Genomic DNA, 19,620 nt, shown 5'->3' on the forward strand with positions numbered 1-19,620 from the left:
CTTTCATCCTACCCTTTTGTTTTAATAAAGATGTCTGATGTTGAGAATATTACAACTTTGTGCTCGCCTCTCATTTCTGACCCCTAACAAGCCCCTATTGGAAAAGGTTAGAGCCGTTCAGAAAACATCCCCTCAAAAGCAAAAAGGAAACTCTGTGCGTTTTTGAGGCTTGTTGGATTCTACCGCCAGTTTATCCCGAGATATTCTACCATCACTGCCAATCACACTGATAAACTTAAAATCGCAGCACCGCAGAAATTAAAATGGAAAAAACAAGATCGGGATAGTTTCAATATGCTGAACACATACTTTGCAGTGAGCCTGTCCTTAAAATTACCAATTTTAGTAAGAGGTTTATTCTCCAGACTGATGCTTCCAAGGTAGGTCTTGGGAAGGTTTTATCATAAGAGCATCAAAGGGTTCAATGGCGTAATCCCACATATTAAAGCCTGAACACAAAAAAGACTTATTTTCTTTTGGCCGTTTTTCTGTAGGCTTTAAAATACAGTATTATTACATAGAACCCCCTTCTTCCCCACCCTCTCCCGCTCATTCTCTCGTTAATCGGCAGGCTGGCCCCCCAGAAACCACACTTTCACCACCCTTTCCCCCATCTATGCACGCATTCTCCCTACACTTACGCATACAATCACATACACGTACACACAATCAGTTTCAAACGTACCTGCCACTCCCACAACGAGTCCACGAGGGAACACAGAGCCTGTCAACCCCTGGCGCACTTGTGTGCGGCAGGGACTTGACAGTCCGATTTAGAAAGACTGCTCCATGTAGTCATTCTAAATCAGTCTTTTTTCCTTTTGGAAAAAAGAAAAAGATCTTTTGACCTAGGATGCATCAAAGAATAGAGCACCCCGTCCTGTATATCAGCAGGAAACATTTCCCTACGCATACTTTACTTTGCAAATTTATAACGAGCTCCTCAGAACCCAGAGGCTTATGGGCACAACAAGTACTAACAATCAAACATAGAAACATGGAGCTCAGTTTATGGGAAACTGGGAGGCATGGTTATCATAGAGGCAGCCAGCAGATTAGTTGAAAAGATATGTTTTTACATTTTTGTTCTTAAAGTTTTCAACTAAGTTGATCTTTCTAATTTCTTCTGGCAGAGATTTCCAGACCTTCGGGACTGCTGCGTAAAAAGTGCTCTGTTTAACCTGTGAGCGTGTGCATCTCGGCTCTTTGAGCTGTAGTGTGCCATTTGATCTGAGCGTTCTTGTATTCAACTTCACATGCAGATCCCTTGAAAGATATACAGGTCCCGTGCATGTGATGCACTTGTGTGTCATAACAAGTACAAGTACCCAAAATTGTACCCTATCTTTAATGGGTAACCAATGTAAGTCTCTTCTTGCTTTGGTTACATGGTCAGATCTCCTTAGTCCCGTCATGCCTCTGACTGCGCTTTTCTGAATGAATGACCCGTAGTCTTACAAACTCTGTCTTGTTGATGCCCAAAAGAAGACTGCTACAGTAATCCATCTTAGATCCAATAATTGCTCTAGCTATGATTTCGCAGTTGGCTTTTGAAATAACGGGATGATCTGTGTAAGTAATTTTAGATGGTATGCAGATAAGGCTACCAGGTGGCTCACTTGCGCTCTCATGTTAAGATGCTGATCCAATACAATGCCTAATGTTTTCACTTTTGTTTTAGTTTGTATATGGTGTCCTGCCAAGGTGACATTTTTGTATTTACCCCTAACTTTTCTATTCTCTTAGGGGTTCCAACAACTATAAGTTCTGTCTTTTCTTTGTTCAATGCGAGTCCGTTTTCAACCATCCGTGCTTGGATGATGTCATAAATTTCATTCAATTTTACAGAGTCCTGCTCATGATTTCCTGACAGCGGAATGACACATTGTGTGTCATCCGCATAGTTAGCAAATTCTACCTGATTTTTGTCTAACATCTCAAAAAGGGGGGCAGTAAAAATAATATAGACAGAAGGTGATAAACAAGCACCCTGGGGGACTCCAAGAAACGAGACACTCACGGGGTGGAGGGATAATGGGCAGGGGGTGGTCTTCCGCAATGTCGCTGCACACCCTGCGTGTCCTATTACTCAGAAAGGATTGACTCTAAGCTGAAAATGCGGCTACCTCCCTCAACCTGGCAACTAATAGCTGATGGTCAACCAGGTCGAAGGTGGCCGATAGATCCAATAACATCACATGCGGTGTTCCTCCATTGTTCATGGTACGCAGCAATTTGGACTTTGAGTCCAATAAAGCTGTCTCTGTACCATGGCCAACATACCAACCATGCTATTATTGACTTGGAGGCCCTAGCCATTAAGTGGGCTGTTTTTTATTTTAAATATTACCTTACTGGTCAGAAATGTCAACTCCTAACTGACTCTTCCCCTTCAATTTGGCTAGGGTTTTGAAAAGACCCCAATCCCTGCATTATGCGTTGGTTTTTGGATCTCCAACCATATTGTTTTTCCATCGAACATAGAAAAGGGAAGGAACAAGGGAACATAGATTTCCTGTCCATGTTTCCTTTAGCTGAGGACAAGGGTATGTGACGAATCATGGGGTCACGTCACTTTTCCCCATGGGGGAGACCATCCCTGTGAGGCTATGGAGGTGAGGACGCTACCCAATATTCCCCCTGCAGGTGGTAAAAAGACTTGGGACCTCTCAGGGAGGGACATCCCTCATGGGAATGGTGACTCCCATTCCATGGTGGAGCTCCCTAACCCTCTTACCTCCGAGTCCCCGAAATCCTTATGATCTGTAAGAAAAGCCTCTGACAGTACCACTGTTTGTTATTGTGACACTCCTCCCTTTCTTCCTATAATACCTAATTCATTGTCTTATGGAAATACCGTGAAGAAGAAAATGACAGGAGTTATACAAACAAATCTTTCATGTGACTTCCAAAGTACTGAGATGAGGTGGCCCTGAGGAGGCTTGGAAAGTGCATCGTTGAGACAGACAAGGGACTTTGACAGTGCCCTGGGGAGGACCCAGTATCTGACCATAAAAACAGATGAATGACTGCCTGAAAGAATACCAGAGAAGCTAGCGAGAAGCCAGCGTGAAGAAAATGCACCTTCTCAGGAAGTTCAAACCCAGCAATCAAGACGCTAGACAGAGAAGCACGTCCTTGGTCGAGGGGATGTGGGTGGAAGGTTGGAGGAAGCCTTGGGAGATAGAGGGAGGCCTGATCAATGCTGAAGTGATAATCCGGATAGCGGTGGCATGACCTCAGCAAGGTGGACTGGTGGGTCCATTAACAATGCTGATACCGCTGAAGTGGAGGCCCTGCAGAACTGAAGTAGGGTAAAGAGAAGAAAGAAGAAACTGGTAAGGAATGACGAATGCAGAAGAGCAGTCCCAACATCCCAGGAAGAACCAGCAACTTTGTCCCAAGAAGAAAGAGGTAATGGGAACCATGGCAGGCCCGGTAGTGGCTTGGAGAGAGTAACAAATGCATCGGGGGTGATCTCCCTTGTCTCAGTAACTGTTGTAAAGTAGGCCAAAGTATAAGTAGTGATCTCCCCTGTCTCAGTAGTTGGTGCAAAGCCTACCAAAGCCTCAGGAGTAATCTACATTGTCTCTGTGATTCTGGCAAAGGTAACCAAGGACTCAGGAGTAGTCTTCCTTACCACAATACTTACGGTGACAGTAAACAAAGGGTAGCAAGAACACTTAAATTAACTAGGGAAAAAGCCTCTGAAGAGAAGTACAAAGCTTAAAAAGAACTATTAAGAAATATTGTCTTCAAAAGTCAAGTGAAGCAAGAGAAGAGAATCATTCTTCTGGCTTCACAAAACAGTCTTGTTGATTCAGACACTATTTTTATTTATTTCATTTTATTACATTTGTTAAACGCCCAGACCCTTGGGTATTGCGGCGTTGTTACAGACAGCTTATAATACAGTTTACAACATTGCAGAGCTAGGGCAATGGTTGCCAAAGATATTTTTAAGACACTTAACCATTTGACCAGGAGGAGGGAGTCAGCCTCCTTGTACACTATACCTTTGTGGAAGATGGACTCTTAGTTATAGACGTTTTAAACACAGTCACTAAGGGAACCAGCAGAAGGGAGTCATTCTCCTGGTGTTCTTTATGTTGTTTGTGTATATAGTGGTAGGGCTAGAGTTAGGTAGTTTTGGACAGAGGACAGACCGTTTTCATTTGTACAAGTACCCAAGTTTTCCTTAGGTAGGGGGTGCCCTTTAGAATAGGGAGAGTTAGGCCTTTTGCTTATTGTTTAATAAAGAAGCGTTCATAAAATGCCACACCTTTGTCTGACTCCTTCCTCAAGCACGCCACGCTCCACATGGAAAGATGGAGTATTTTGCTGTCAGAGCTCAGCCTCATGCTCTCTCGCTACTCCCATAAAACTGCCTGGCAATCTATCTGTTATGATTGTGAACAGATACTTGGATTGCATATGCAACAATTGATTGGTCACCAAGACCGAAAGGTGCAATGCTGTCTCCCAGTTGACCGTGACCCACAGAGTTCTACCAATTCCATATCAAATCCATATCAAACTGAAGCTGTCATGGATGCCATGCAGGTGAAAAAGCTGTGGCATCTGCATTTCCTTTTTATCAGGTGTGACAAATCCTGTGCTGTAGTCCCTTCTCTTCGGGGGCGGGGGCGAGAGACCCTTTCCATTAGGCGAGGGATGTGAGGCTGCTACCCAAAAGTCCCCCTGGGAGTGCTAATCAGCAGGAGTTTCTGAAGGGGAGGGATTCCCCCTCTGGGATACAGGGAGGATGGCGTATTTCCCCATTTACCCAACTTTTTTACACCTCCTTCCTTATCTCCCTCCACTAATACCAGCTCCCCTATGTACTTATGCCAGATCAATAGAACCTATAATACTGAGTTGAGGAAGAGTAGGTTTGACTCCACTGAACTGTCACCTCAATATAATTGGACTAGGAGAAGGTGCGTAGTAAGGAAGAATCCTCAAGAGAATTGGAATGAACATTCTGGTTGTAATCCATTGAGAATAAGTAAAAAGAAGGAAGGACTTTCAAGAGAGTCAGTCCCTCCCTGGAGGCACCACAAACGAAGTTCCAATTCTGTGAACTGCAAAGCTGAACCTGCAGCTGCTGACGGGGACGTGGCAGGAGAAGTTATGCCATCCCTGCCTGCTCCACAGGAGACCGAAGAAATGAGGCCAGAAGAGGCTGGGGCTCCCAGTGCAGAAGAGCGCTGTGGAAAACGGTCTAGCAGGTACGCACAGCCTGGCTCCCAGGAGGTGCCGGGAAGCCATGTACGACAGCGCCCAAACAGGAACCAAGTCCGAAGAACCGTGGGAAGATGTGGAGAAGCCTGAGGTCGAGGTGAGCAAATGGGAGCCCATCCAGAAGGTGCAGGGGAGGCCCAGGCACCTTGAGGGGGTGAGAGAAGCCATATTGATGGGGTCTGGGACCCGAGAACGAGAAACCATATTGAAGGGGTCTGGGACCCGAGAACGAGAAACCATATTGAAGGGGTCTGGACCAGAGAACGAGAAACCACATTGAAGTGGTCTGAGAACCGAAAAGGAGAAACCACATTGAAGGGGTCTGGGACTCAAACAAAATATGCCAAGTTGAAGGAGTCTGGGATCAACATAAGAGAAGCCAAGTTGAAGGGCTCTAGGGTTGATGCAAGAGAAATTAAATTGAAGGGCACAGGGGCCCAATTAAGAGAAACCAAGTCAGAGGGGTTGAGACCCAGGGCAGTGACTAGCAGGAGAGTGTACCAGGTCTGCCCACTGAGCCACTGAAGGGGCTCAGGTAAAGAGCAAGAGAAAGTCCATTGAATGAGTCTGGGACCTAAGGCAGTACCTGGCAGGTGAGTATACCAGGGCTTCCCAATTGTGAAAGACAGCCTGAGAAAGGCCATGGGAAGGGAGACACTCCCCCTACTTTGTGGAACTGTGAAAGACTGCCTTAGAAAAGGCAGAGGAAAAGAGACGCCCTCCCCACCCCCCCTACTTTGCTGAACTGCCAAGTAAAGCCTGAGAAAGGCCAAGGGAAGGAAGACATTCCCCCTACTTTGTGGAACTGTGAAAGACAGCCTGAGAAAGGCCAGGGGAAGGGAGACTTTCCCCTTACATTGTTGAACTTTCCAGTGAAGCCTGAACAAGGCCAGTGGAAGGGGCGACATTCCCCCTTTTATGGAACTGTGCCTGTCCAGAAGAAAGGAGTCAATCTTATGGATCAAGAGGACTGTAACCACTTTAGTCTGTTTTCAAGTGTAAGGGATGGAAATAGGAGTTTGACACTGTACGGTGGACACTTTACTTTCAGACGTTTCCTTTAGAGTTTAGTTGTGGCGGGGAAACCCCTAGAGGTAGGAAATACTATTTGTGTTCCTTCATTTTGTTAAGAATAGAAGTCTTTGCTCAAAATCTTGTCACCTTTGTGTCGTTCTCCTTCTTCCACACCCTTTCACAAGCTGCAGGTAATGTGCAAAATAAAGATGTGTAACTTGCATGTTTTGTTCATTCATAGTTGAGTACTGGTGTTCTGATATTGGCCAAATTATGTCCAGCATCCCTTTTGCAGTGCTGCATCCCCAGACTATCATGGTGCTATTTCCAGTTCCGGAACTCAGAGTTCTCGCTCTGTCCCATGCAGTGCCTCAGTAGATCGTTCACTTCACTTTGTTTTCTTTGTATTCTGGGACCTTTAGTGCATACAATGAAAATCAGGAATGGAAGGGCTACTTAAGCATTACATGGGACCCTTTGGGAGCTTTCAGCCTTATTATCTGACGGTTCACGCCTACCACCATTTCAAATTTAAAAATAAGATTGTATTGGAAGACAAATTGAGGCATATTTCTACCTTCCAATGTTTTGTGCTGAAGTGCATTTTTGCAGAGCCAGGATGCTATTTACAGATAAAAGCCATTTTCAGAATGGGCAATTTGTGCATAATGGGTTGGACAGATACCCCTAAAGAGATGCAGTTTGGAGGTAGTTATATCTTCCTTTTTCTTTTGCACTTTCATGCATGAAAGTGTTGTCATCGCAAAACGCTGTTACTGTAGGTCGTAAATAAGGAGATAAGTGGCATTGGAGACAGAGTGGCTTACTGGCATGTTTGTTTTAGTTTTTTAACATTTTTTTTGTGCTGAGTGGAAACTGGAAATTATCTAATGCATCTTACGCAGACATTATCTAGTTAGCAAGTTCTTATTAATTCTTCCAAACACTAAAATAATGATGTAAAAAAAAAAAGTGATGTGAACATAACTTAAGAATTTGAATTGGGGAAAGACAAGATGGCGCTAAACCATGTGACAAAAGCCTTTTATGAATTGTTGGGTCTCAGAAAAAAGTCATGGCATTGATGGGCAATGGAGCTCCTGAACACCATCTGAATGCTCACATGTTGCACGCTCCTGTATTGGAGTAACGAACATAACTGAATGTGGCGAACCATGTGGTGATGTATTGTTAAACCCTGCATAGTTGTCAAATTTGCCACCCACTGTGACTGTGGGCCTCATTATAAGTTTGTGGTATTTTGGTGGTAAATCTGCTGAAATACAACTAAACGTAATTACCGTTACCACCACTTTGTCCGGCAGAATTACAGCTGGATTGCAAGTGGCAGTATGGTGGTGTTCGTCCACATTTATGAAGAATTCTGCAGAATTTCAACGGGCAGTAATTCTGCCGGTGGTAATTCTGTTGAAATGGCCACATTTTGGCAGCAAGGTGGCAGCGTTACCTCCTAGCATTTTGCTGGAGGCTTTTCCTCCACCCCACTGCCAAAACCATACTCTCCCGCCGCATTACTAGCACCACCCAACTTGTAAGTAATGAGGCCCTGTGTGGTGTGGTGTGGTAAGTGGGCCCTTGGATGAAGTGAAAATATCTCTGGGCAGACGACCTGTATTTGGAATTAGGGAGATATAAACTCAAGTCTGAAAGGTGGTTAATCTGCCTTCTGCGATGTTTGAAATGCATTAGGACAGAAAGTTCTACCAACACCCACTGCAGCACAGCCTGACCAGACTAGTTTATATGTGATTTTCACACATTTTCATTCAATATAAAAGTCATAACGTGGTGAGTTTCCACATTATGTATATTAATGGGCGAATATAATGCATAAATAATGCAAATATTCTATATATTTTTAGCTCTTCGTGTTTCCGGAAAAACAATCGGGAGTATTTTCTGCAATAATAAAACCGAACTATACATTAGCAAAAGCATACACGCCTGAGCTGGATAACATGTTATGTATGAATGTTAGTAAACTGAGAGTGATGCTCAAAGATGCCAAACAGCCTATGTTCCAGCAGAGATGCTTCAGAGAAAGTCAAATGGAGGTTATCCAGAGATTAAGGCTAGCATAGCCTTCCCCTCAAACTATGCATGCCTATCCAGCATGGAGCAGTGTGTAGTGCCCCGGGAATACCAAAGAGAGCAAAGACAAGCTCTGAATGGACAATAATCAGGCGTCCCTTAGATAGCCCAAAGGTGAAATGTTGTGCGAAATATTAAAGGTGCAAGACAAGTCTCCATAACACATGCAGATGACCAATGTCCACTAGAAGAGGAGCAGTACAGGTGGCTGGAGTGCAGCATGTCATGGCCACTCACCGGCCACTTCAGTCCTTATTCACAAATAAAATAAAATAATATAGATCAAGGCAATACATTGGGTTGGGCTCTTGAAAGAAGATGTATCCAAACTGCTTCTTATTGCAGCAGTGTGATTGCATTGGAGTATTTGGACACTTTCCTAAGTGACCAACTTCATCTGTGAAATGTTATGATGTGAATCAAAAACCAGTCTTGTGACTAGTGATTTGACAGAAGGAACTTGTATGTTTGTTTCGAGCTATGCCCACCTAACGTTGGCTTTTCTGTTTCTATTTCCTACTTTATATTGTGGATGCTCGCAGAGTAGGAACGAAAATAAATACATAATACCATAGTTTGGTAATCTTGGGGCTGGGGAAACGGAAAGGGAGGGGCAGGATCGAGAGATTACTCTGGCAGAACAAAATAAGAAAGAAAACATGTATTTGCTCTATCTATCGTGACGTCACTCTTGTATCCCTACCCTTTGTATTTTTGTTATTTTTCCTTAAATCTTAGCTGACATTAGTTATGATGCCTTATGGAAAAGAACGTGAAGGGTAGACTAGTCCCTTGTGGCAAATACCTCAATTGTTCTAGTGAAGGCAGTAATAGTGTACTAGGGGTACTAAGTGCATTTCATCATTTTGATGTCTATTATCTGTAGTGGGGGCTAGTGAGTTGGGAATGAGTTAATGCTAGGATGCTCTCTGTTTGTCTTGCAAGTAACTGCAATAAACCCTTTGTTCAATTCATTGCTTGAAATTAAAATAAATATTTTTGGCGTTCACAGATTGGTGCCGCGACTTGAACCTTTAATGCAACGCAGTACGGCACTGGATCGGTGGACTGCTTGCACTCCAAGACCCTATCAAAGGACTCCTACCGTTTTGCTTAAATAAACCCTACAGGTCGCAGCTATGTGCACCTGAATGCGGTCTGACTTTGCTCGGACACTGGTAGTAGACGGCACTCGAAAGAGGCCTCTCTGTCTATGTTTCTGTTTTAGATAGGGAAAATAAAACAGGAATGGGAAAAATAGGATCTGGCGGGACAGTAACACACAGCACACGGATAGGGAACAAGGGATACTTGCAGGTTGAGTACTTCTTGGCCCTTTCAGGACCACTCTGCTGAGTGTCTGGTAAATCCCCTTTTCCATCTCAGGACCATGAAGGAGCATAGCCAAAGAATTAATGTTACGGCAGCAAGTGACTGCCGGGCACTTGGCCATAAAACTAGGGACAGAAAATGGGCAAAAGACAGTCTAGACTGGCAGCAGCCACTCCTAAGAGCTCACCAGCACATTATATGTTTAACAGTACTACTTGTGACTTTTTAGACTTCTGACATTTCTTGACACGGCTCAATAAACGCACTCAGTTTCCCGTCTATGGGACTTTTAATTTGGACAAATTGTGAGCACTCGGGTTTGCGTTAGAGGAACATTAGACTAAGATATCTCCCAAACAGGTGGGAGGGGTTATTTGCGACTTGGTTACAAGAAGCAACAGTGGGACACAATGACTGTAAGGTTCGGGGGCTAAAGGACGTGAATGACAGTTTGCGAGGGCAGATCAAATACTTAAAGGCATGGTCTAGTAAAAATGTTTATTGTCCCTACGGGTCGGCCATGTTTTTTTAAGCCTAAGTGGCTCAATTTTAGAAAACTTTCCTATGGACCTTACCCGAGTTTTCGTCCATTAAACGCACGCGAAAACAAGTACCAGGAAGCCGCCATTTTCTGATAATCCTATCACTTGCCGCATCGCCCTGGCTGACCTGCTTTTGCGGCACTAAATCAATTCCCCCGCCCCTGAGCCTGACATTATCAAAACATTCATATTCCCCGCCTCTCTCCGTGACGTTACTGTGCTGCGTAGGCAAACGCGCCCAGTCGTCTTCTGCGCGACTCCACACAGAACCCGGAAACCAACACAGATCAACTCACAACACAGCGCGCCACAATTCGGAATAGGAAACTACTTTAAAATGAAACAGCAACACGGTACATTTGGTAAAGTACATTTATTTGACATTAAATGTTTAGAGAATATTCAGCAATTGCCATATGAACTCCGAAAGCCATTTATTTTCTTTTATCTGTATCCGCAATAACTGTTCCGTTTCATCTTGAGTCACGCGCTGTTCCTTTATGGTACACAGGGTGTTCATTTTCGTAAAAAGAATCACTTTGGAAGCACGGTGAACCGCAAGGCTGTTCCATCAACTAGGCACTAGTCCAGCGTAAAGGTTGATATGTTGCTTCTAGCCACTAGTACAGCGTAAGGGCATGTGGGCCCTTGGCGATCGTCCCATAATATGGTGATCGTGCTCCAGTTGTTGACACGAAGCTGCAGGTGTCTGCTGAAGAATCCATCCGCCGGTGTCTCAAACAGATGGCAGTGGCAGAATGGGATCAAATACCTGTTATGAAAACAAAAAAATTATAATTAGTCTCGCTAGCCGAACTTCATTAATATTACTCATTTTATTTATTACGGCCGATCAGAAACTATTTGCTTGCAAGGATAGTTCAATGGAGTATGTTCGTCTCTAAAATCAATGCAAAAAGTAACGAGATAAATCGAGGCCAACACACAATGATAAACGACAGTTAGTCTACATGCATGAGGAATGATATGATGTATGATATGGCATTTGTAACGCGCCTATACTCAAGTGTTTCTAGGCGTGACGAGGCAGGTGGGGCAGACAGACAACGATCCTACTAGGCCAGGTGTCTTTCTGATCGCGCATGGGGAAGGGCTGTACATGGTTCGTTGAATACAAATTAAATAATAGGGCCAGCTGGTGGCAAGTGCAAGGTAAATGCCGGGAGAAGGGGCTGAAGGATACAGAGACAGTCCCGTAGTGCAGGTAGGCAGTGCAGGGAAAAGTGGCTGGGCCAAGGACCGAGATCGGTGAGACCAGTGGACCTGCATGCCCATGTGCCCACTACAAACAAGTTTTACTTGCTTTTCCTAGCTCTTCATTCATTCATTTATTCATGCATCCATTCAATAAATCTTCATTCCGGTATAAAAGCGTGTAAAGATATACTTACATTATATTTGAAATTTCCATTGTGTCTCTTCGTAATGCAGTCTGTAAAACGGACCGTGCTCTTGACAACGATTTTTCGTATACTGAACTAAAATGAAACTCGGTCTAGTTTCTGAATTTTCTGCCTTATCGTCTCTTACGTTATTGCGCACTCCCTTCAAATGTAGTTCTTTCGGCATGGTCCCTGTCTCAAGGTCAAAAAACAATAGACCCTTATACTTCCAGTGCGACTTGTGGGCCTCATCTGGGCGCTGTCCTTCGCATTCTTTATTTGCAACATCACGTAGTATAGGCATCTGTGAGAACTTGAAGTTTAGAATCCGTCTATGTAGTGCGCCTCAATGTGCAAATGCGAACTGGCTTCTCTCCCAAATGCCACGGCCCGCTTGGCTGGCGCGTTCTAAGTGCCCCAATTTTGTCCCCGTTGTCTGCGAGCTTTGCAGCCCAAATTGAGACATTTAATTTTTGTCGGAAGGTCAGGGAAAGTATAAAGTACCACAGGAGTTGAGTTAAAAGTGAGATTTATTGTTTGTTTGTTTGTTTTATTATTTGCAATACGCAAGCCTCCCCTCCATTAACAGTGCGCAGCATTTACATTTACATGAGATGAGACATGAGAAAAATATATACACACACATATGTGAGGTGAATAGAGAGAATTCAAAGATGACACCCAGCTTGTTCGCCACCCATGATGGTGAAGGTAGGGGTTAGGTTTACAGGTACACTGTACAATAACATTTATTTACAAAAAGACAATCGTATTGCAATTATTTAAACCGGGATTTGTACTTCACAATCAGCTGTGCTTCGGGTGGGCATGGCACAGTCGCAATGTTCGGTGGCAATGGATCACTGCTCTCCACAGAAACGTCCAAAATTCCATATCTGTGCTTCTCTAACACAGCAACAATAAGGCCTTTCACAAAGCCGAACTGCATTTCATCATAGACTGGTTTGATCACCCATTGCTTACTTCGTTTTGAAAACACCTTAGTGTAGCGAGGCATCCTTACTTTACCCCTAGCCTAGATTGTTCACGTCCGACATTGCTGTTATGGGCCAAGACCGCTAGTAGAGTGTGATGTTTCATGCCCCGAAAGCTAAAATGCAAGCGCTTTGGCCTGTACTTTAGGCACATATTGTGGAACACCCCCAAATCTCCTGTGTGACAGAATTCTGTCAGTCCTTTCAAATCTCTTGATAGAGTTTTGTCGAAAACAATCTTCTCAATGGCTTTGTGTGTCGGTGAAGATGGAATCAACCACTTCTTCTTCCGTGCCTCCTCTGGGGACAAAGGGCCATGTTCACATTGGTGGAAATGTTCATTTGCTGTCCAGCGGTGAACGTTGGTACAGTGGTGCATCAGTGACCGCCATTTTTCAAGTAGTATTTCATCTCACAAGTTTTTGAGCTCCACCAAAGATGGTTGGTGATTGAATGTGACCACTGCAAAATACTTTCAAAACCTTTTTTTTTCCGTGCAGCCGAGATTTTCTTATTGATTGATTTAGCAAGATGCCATACGTCAAATTGATGTTTAATATGTGGGAACTGCTCTCTCATTGTCTTGGCAATTGAAACGTGTCTATCCGTGGCTATGAGGTCGATGTGCATTCCCCTTGATTGTAGATATTCCACTGATTTTATAAATCCTAGTTTCTCCATGGCCACTGACGATGTACATTGTGTAACCTGCACGACCACCGAACTCACAATTTTCTTACTATCCATGTCCTGAAAGTGGTAGGTGCAGTACTTGGCAGAAAATCCAGGGCTGTCGCACTGTCCATCGCCGGCTAGCCTGAATCGTTTGCCTTCGAATGTACTTGCTAGAGACAATTGTTCAATTTTCCAAGCATCACTAATGGCCGGAAACAGATAATCACGTTGGTATATGTAGTACAGCGCTTTAGAAATGAAATGGAGTCCTACAAACTGAAAGAAAGCCTCTAACTTTCTAAAACTGGAGCCACTAAAAAGTGATGCAGCTGCACACAGTAGATTGCCTGCTGGCAGTTTCCCCAGCATCGGTTGTGCAGACCATGAGAACCTATGATTTAATCTACAGGCGGCATTTATTTTGACGTTACTGCCTTTTATTTGACGAGTCACATTAATCAATGGCTTCCCACATACTTTCCCTCTAATGGAATGCACACATTTCAGCATACTTATAATTTCCATCAAACAACTGTCGAATACAATGTATTTTCTCTTTTTCATTAGACTGTCATCCTGCGTCAACGTTGTTTCGGACTGTGATGTTGTGGAGATTTCAACACATTGGAAAGTAATATCGCTGATATCAAGTTCTGATGCGTCTATGGATGCTGCGGCTGGTTCATTCTCTGTTATTTCGACATCTATTACTTCAACATTGATGGGAGAACACAACAATGTCGACAGGTTTTTTGGTGGCAAATTTTTGGTGGGTGTAGATTGTGTAAATTGATCTGCAAATACTTCAGAGCTATCTTCAATACATTCAATAACATCTTCTTGTGGTGGTGCGGTCGCACTGTAGCTATGGTCCAATGCAACTTTGCTGTAGTCTCCAAACACAGTTAATTCATGTTCTGGCCATTGGACATGAGCATCTCGAGCCTGAACACGCCTCGCCCCAATTAATAGTTCCTCCATAGTGTACACGGTCTGGCAAGCCACATCTCTCATTCGCTTCACTGTCTGTGTGTGTATAGTTCTGACACCCATGGGTAACTGGAGGAGAGATTGGAAATGGGATGTTCAGTTTAAACACAAGATTGAGTGTAGTAGAATTGACTGGAAAAAAACATAAAATAGTCCCCAGCACAAACATTTTTTTCAAGTTATGAACTGTTTGTAACTAACCTTTTTTTGTTTTTTTTTCTTTGCAACTTTTTTGACTCGACCTTCAACATCTGCACGCTGTAGCTCCGATTCGTTTCCGCATGTCCTCCCTTCCTCTTGCGCTGCAACGACTATATTTTCTGTATTCGCATAGACAGCACGGAATGAGGCTCCATCGTCTCCCTGAAACATAGTACTTTCATTACTATGTATCAAAATATTGTTAGCATAAAACACACGTGAGGACGAACACACAGGTACATCTCAATAGCCAAACACGATTTAAACATTGTGTGCAACAATCAAACGACAAGTATTCGACCAGTGATGATCTATTTCGATGGAACTGTCAGTATCCATTCCCTCTGGCTCTGCATGGACTGCCATGAATGGTTGTATTGGAGAGGAGGCATCCGCATCTCCCTGAAACAGAGTACTTGCATTAGTATGCTTTTCAATATTGGAAACACAACACACACTTGGGGTCGACGGCACAGGTACATATAAAGAGATAACCACAAATGATGCATTGTCCAAAAGAATCAAGGAAAATCCAAATATGATCACATTTCATCGACTTATTTCAACAATTCCTTTACATCTGCATCATCTAAATGAGATGTTGTGATTGTGGTGGAAGCTCTGTCGTTTCCCTGAAACACAGTACTTGGATTAGTATGGTTTTCAATATTGGAAACATAACACACACTTGGGGTCGAACGCACAGGTACATATAAAGAGATAACCGCAAATGATGCATTGTCCAAAAGAATCAAGGAAAATCTAAATATGATCACATTTCATCGACTTATTTCTCCGATTTATTTACATCTGCATCATCTAAATTGGATGTTGTGATTGTAGTGGAAGCTTCGTCGTCTCCCTGAAACACAGCACTTGCGTTAATAGGGAAGAAAGTATAGCAAATGGAATCACGTTATATGGTCACGCATGATGAAGCTGTCATTATCCATACCTCGTGCTGCTGAAGAATATCTATGGATGTTGCAAATGTAGTGCGCACTTCCGAAAGCTGTTGCGCCGATTCGTATACGCATGGTCCCGCTTCCACTTCCCCTGGATTTACTTGAATATCAGGCTCTGCATCAAGTGCAGGGGTTGACGCTCTATCAACTGCCTGAAACATAGTACTTGCATTAGTGAGGATTACAATAGTGAAAACATCACACACCTGGGGTCGACAGCACAGGTACATATCAACGGCTAACCATGAATGCAACATTGTGTAGAACAATCAAACAACAAGAATTCCAGCTCTGATGATGACGCTCGATGGAGCTGTCAGTATCCATACCTCCTGCTGTTGAAGAACATCTAGAAATGTTGTAGATGTGGCAGACGCTTCAGCATCTCCCTGAAAGACAGTACTTGCATTAGTATGGATAACACTAATTATAACTGAAACAAACACCAGTGGACGATAACTAAGGTGTATATCAATTGGAAAGCACCAACCAAACATTCGGTAAAATGATTACACGATAAAATAAAAATATTACTTGACATGCATAAAACAAGTCTGTAGCGGATTAGCCTAGTAAGATTACCTGATACACGCTAGAAGTGGTTGATAACTGCGACCACGTCAAGGATGTAGAATGTTCTTGCTTCAGATTCAAGGGATAGTCAAGAAGTTGTAAAGGTAAATTAATGATTGATAATGAAATGCCAATATTAAAAATAGCCATGTAAGGCGACAGAATACTTGTAAAATGCTCAATACAGCACAGTTCCCTGTTCCCATATATATACATTGCGTTTGTGGGTTATGAAATCGAAAAAGAGTATATTGGTAAATGTCATTATTCAAAAAACTATACACTCATATCAATATCGAAATTATTACAAGGGATAGAACACCTACAATATCAATGAATCCATTCGGATAACTACACACTACCTCAAGGCCTAAAGCTAAATCCGGACACTTGACTCACCGGTGGCTTAATGTGGACGAATAGAGTGGGAATAGCGTTTTCGAGCAATTTCCGTGTCGTTCGCCATTTATTCTTCTTTGTTACCCAAGATGTTGTGTACATGTCCAAGGAAAAGTGCCGGCTGCAGATGCGGTATCGATCACCCCTCTTGTCCTGTAAGACTTGTTGGACTCTACTTTCCAGCTCATCCAGTGGATATCCGCAATGTCTGACCCATTCTCTTATTCGATCAACAGTTTTCGGGAATACATGCATTGTAGTGCCTTCAGATTTAGCATGGGTCTTCGAAGGGCAACCGCTAATCGAACAGGCAGGCATTGTTGATAAATCTGAAAAGTAAATATCGACATTATTATACAATCTTCAAGAATAAAGATTTGATACAAAAGTAAATGAATCATACAATGATCAATGCAAGGTTTGTTTTGGTCGCATGAACTATACCAGTTCATTATGTGCGGCTTAGTATTTGCATAAGTTGCAGAAATGTATAAATGATGTGACTAAAAACTGAACATGTGACTCATCCCTTGGATGTTCTGTATTGCACAAGAAGGAAACATGTTTACATTATAGATTGGACCCCCGAAGGGTGCAATTCGATGACAATAGACACAGATGAAAATAAATAGATCTATTGATAGCATAGCAGTGGAAACTCAAGTCAATAGCAATGAGACCAATGAACCTAGCACTATTGTGTACTCAACTCGCAAATAGATAGAAATTTAAAAATCTGCGAAATATGACTAGGATACATGGCCTTACCTTGACCAACAAACGGTTGGATTCAGCAAGCAGAGCAGTATGTTGCAGGAGAATAGGTGGGTGGCCACAGGTAGCACACTGATGGGTTTGCTCTAAGCGGTCACAGAAGTTCACGGATAGCACGACGACGAGCAGATTAGCGTAGATCTCAGTGGTTGCCAGGTAACACGTTCAGGAGTTGACTTGCAAAGCACAAAGATGTTCTCATGAGACATATCAAGTGGTTTAAAAAGTATTAGAAACAGGGGTGTGTTTGTGAATGAATGACGTATGTATGTCATGGTTATAGGGGGGCGGCCTGCTTCAAGGGGAGGCCTGGCTGGAGACACGGGGTCTGAGGAGGCCATGTGACCGATGGCCCCTTGGCGTGGGATACCTTTTGAAGTGTACATGTAGTTTGGCACCTTGGCCTTTCGCGCCCCTGACAGCCCCCCATGCCAGCGCGCATCCACCGGCGTGAACCGCCTTTGATACAGGGGGGTGGGATGGATGGGCCTGGGGCGTGCAGATAAGGCACAGGAAGACTGCTGAATGGAGACACACTTATGTGGATTGCAGGGGGGCGGCCTGCTTCAAGGGGAGGCCTGGCTGGAGACACGGGGTCTGAGGAGGCCATGTGACCGATGGCCCCTTGGCGTGGGACACCTTTTGAAGTGTACATGTAGTTTGGCACCTTGGCCTTTCGCGCCCCTGACAACCCCCCATGCCAGCGCGCATCCACTGGCGCGAACCGCCTTTATATCAATATATAGTATATCGCCTTTATATCAATGATAGTATATCGTTGCTTATCAATAACAAATACCACATACCGGAGATTCTTGTGAGCACAGACCCACACTTCAACCGGTGTATTATAGTGGTCAAGACCCTAAGGCCTGTATAATCCAATGGTAATTGTTAGTATAGATATATGTATGACTTTTATAGAGACATAACCTACTGAAAGACTTTGAACAAGTGTTATTTAGTGCATGCATTATCGAGAATATGTTATGTTAGCTTAGATAGATAGTGACCACCCTGCTTCACAGCGACCAGACCTTCACCCATTCGGAGCACAGATGTCTGACGTCCATTCTTGAATGGAGACACACTTGATTCATTTAAAAAATCGAAACAAACGTTGTTAAAATATATGTGGTGTTTTATTTTGTATCTTATTTTCATGACACAAAAATACAAGACTTTAAAGATTATACAGGTCAGGTTGCAGCACAGCGAGAGAAAATCCCCTGTACTGACCGCTGTCACTCGAGAATGTTTCTCTAATGGCACGAACGGCACAGGAGGGTATCACTCTTCGAACGCGGTGTCCAAGCCTCCCGTGGAGCCACCATGTAAAGGAACGATAGGCCACCAGCCTGTACCACCTGTGAAAAGGAATGAAACAAACTGTTTTTAAATGACCAAGATAAGTTTAATAAACATTTGTTGTCAATGACATTCTGCACGGACAAATGCTATCTAGACAATGCACACTATTGAACGACTTACATGCGTTACAATGATATGTAGATGTAATTTTGGATATAGTAGAAGAACATGAAATAGGAGTGGCATGACAAGCAGAGTATACTTACTCATTACTCGGATTACGAGGACGAACAGTTGCGCGAAGTTCGTGCATAAGCACCATCATTATTCTCAACACGGCCCGTGTGAGGCAGGCTGCCCGGAAGTCTGGCAGCTCGGTGATGCATTGCGGTCATGGCTCGCCTTCCGAAATGTAGGCCAGGCATCCCGAGTTTTCTCGGCAGCAGCAGTTCTCGTCCTCAGTTGGCATTAGCTCGCACCAATTGCATGTGCACCAGGTGGAGACGCCGTCCATTCGACTAGGCCCAGGCTCCTCATCTGTTGGTTAGTCCTGCCAACTGCCGTCCGAATCCCCATCGTTTTCGCGTGCTTCCCTTTCCAGTAGTTCCTCCTCGGTATACTCGGGCTCGTACATGTAGGGCATTATTGTAGCCATTGTGTGTTAAACAAACTAAAATAATTTATAGCGGTGGTACTGGTATCTGTTCACACGGGCTACAAGCGGCGAAGGTAGCTGACCAGAGCACTGAAACGAGTCACAGAATACTCAAAGGAACACAGAGAGAGGAATGGAATTGAAAATCTGCTGCTGTGTGTTGTGAAACGGTCTCTTTATACATATTGAGGAAAGAGGCGTCCTGCCATTTCCATTGCGACACGTCATTAGCTGAAGCGCAGCGAATGTTGACATGAGACGTGCTTTGGCGTTGGGAAATGGGCGGTATGAGTCTGCTGATGACAGGCTCAGGGGCGGGGGAATTGATTTAGTGCCGCAAAAGCATGTCAGCCAGGGCGATGCGGCAAGTGATAGGATCATCAGAAAATGGCGGCTCCCTGGTGCTTGTTTTCGCGTGCGTTTAATGGACGAAAA

General features: G+C 43.7%; 1 long non-coding RNA gene across 2 annotated transcripts in view; it reads left to right on the top strand.

Moving 5' to 3' along the window:
• LOC138569889 (uncharacterized) overlaps positions 1-19,620 on the top strand; it is a 153,707-nt gene that overhangs the window by 41,495 nt on the left and 92,592 nt on the right. Inside the window, exon 3 of one of the 2 annotated variants that reach the window (XR_011303351.1) lies at positions 13,885-14,081. The exons of the other annotated variant lie outside the window; for it this stretch is intronic. This is a non-coding gene — a long non-coding RNA (uncharacterized lncRNA). Of the gene's footprint in view, positions 1-13,884; positions 14,082-19,620 lie in introns of those variants that run through there. 2 annotated transcript variants of the gene reach the window in all.

This window comes from Ambystoma mexicanum, chromosome 2q (assembly GCF_040938575.1).
Source record: "Ambystoma mexicanum isolate Mex_15411 chromosome 2q, UKY_AmexF1_1, whole genome shotgun sequence".
In the NCBI taxonomy this organism is placed as follows: Eukaryota; Metazoa; Chordata; class Amphibia; order Caudata; family Ambystomatidae; genus Ambystoma; species Ambystoma mexicanum.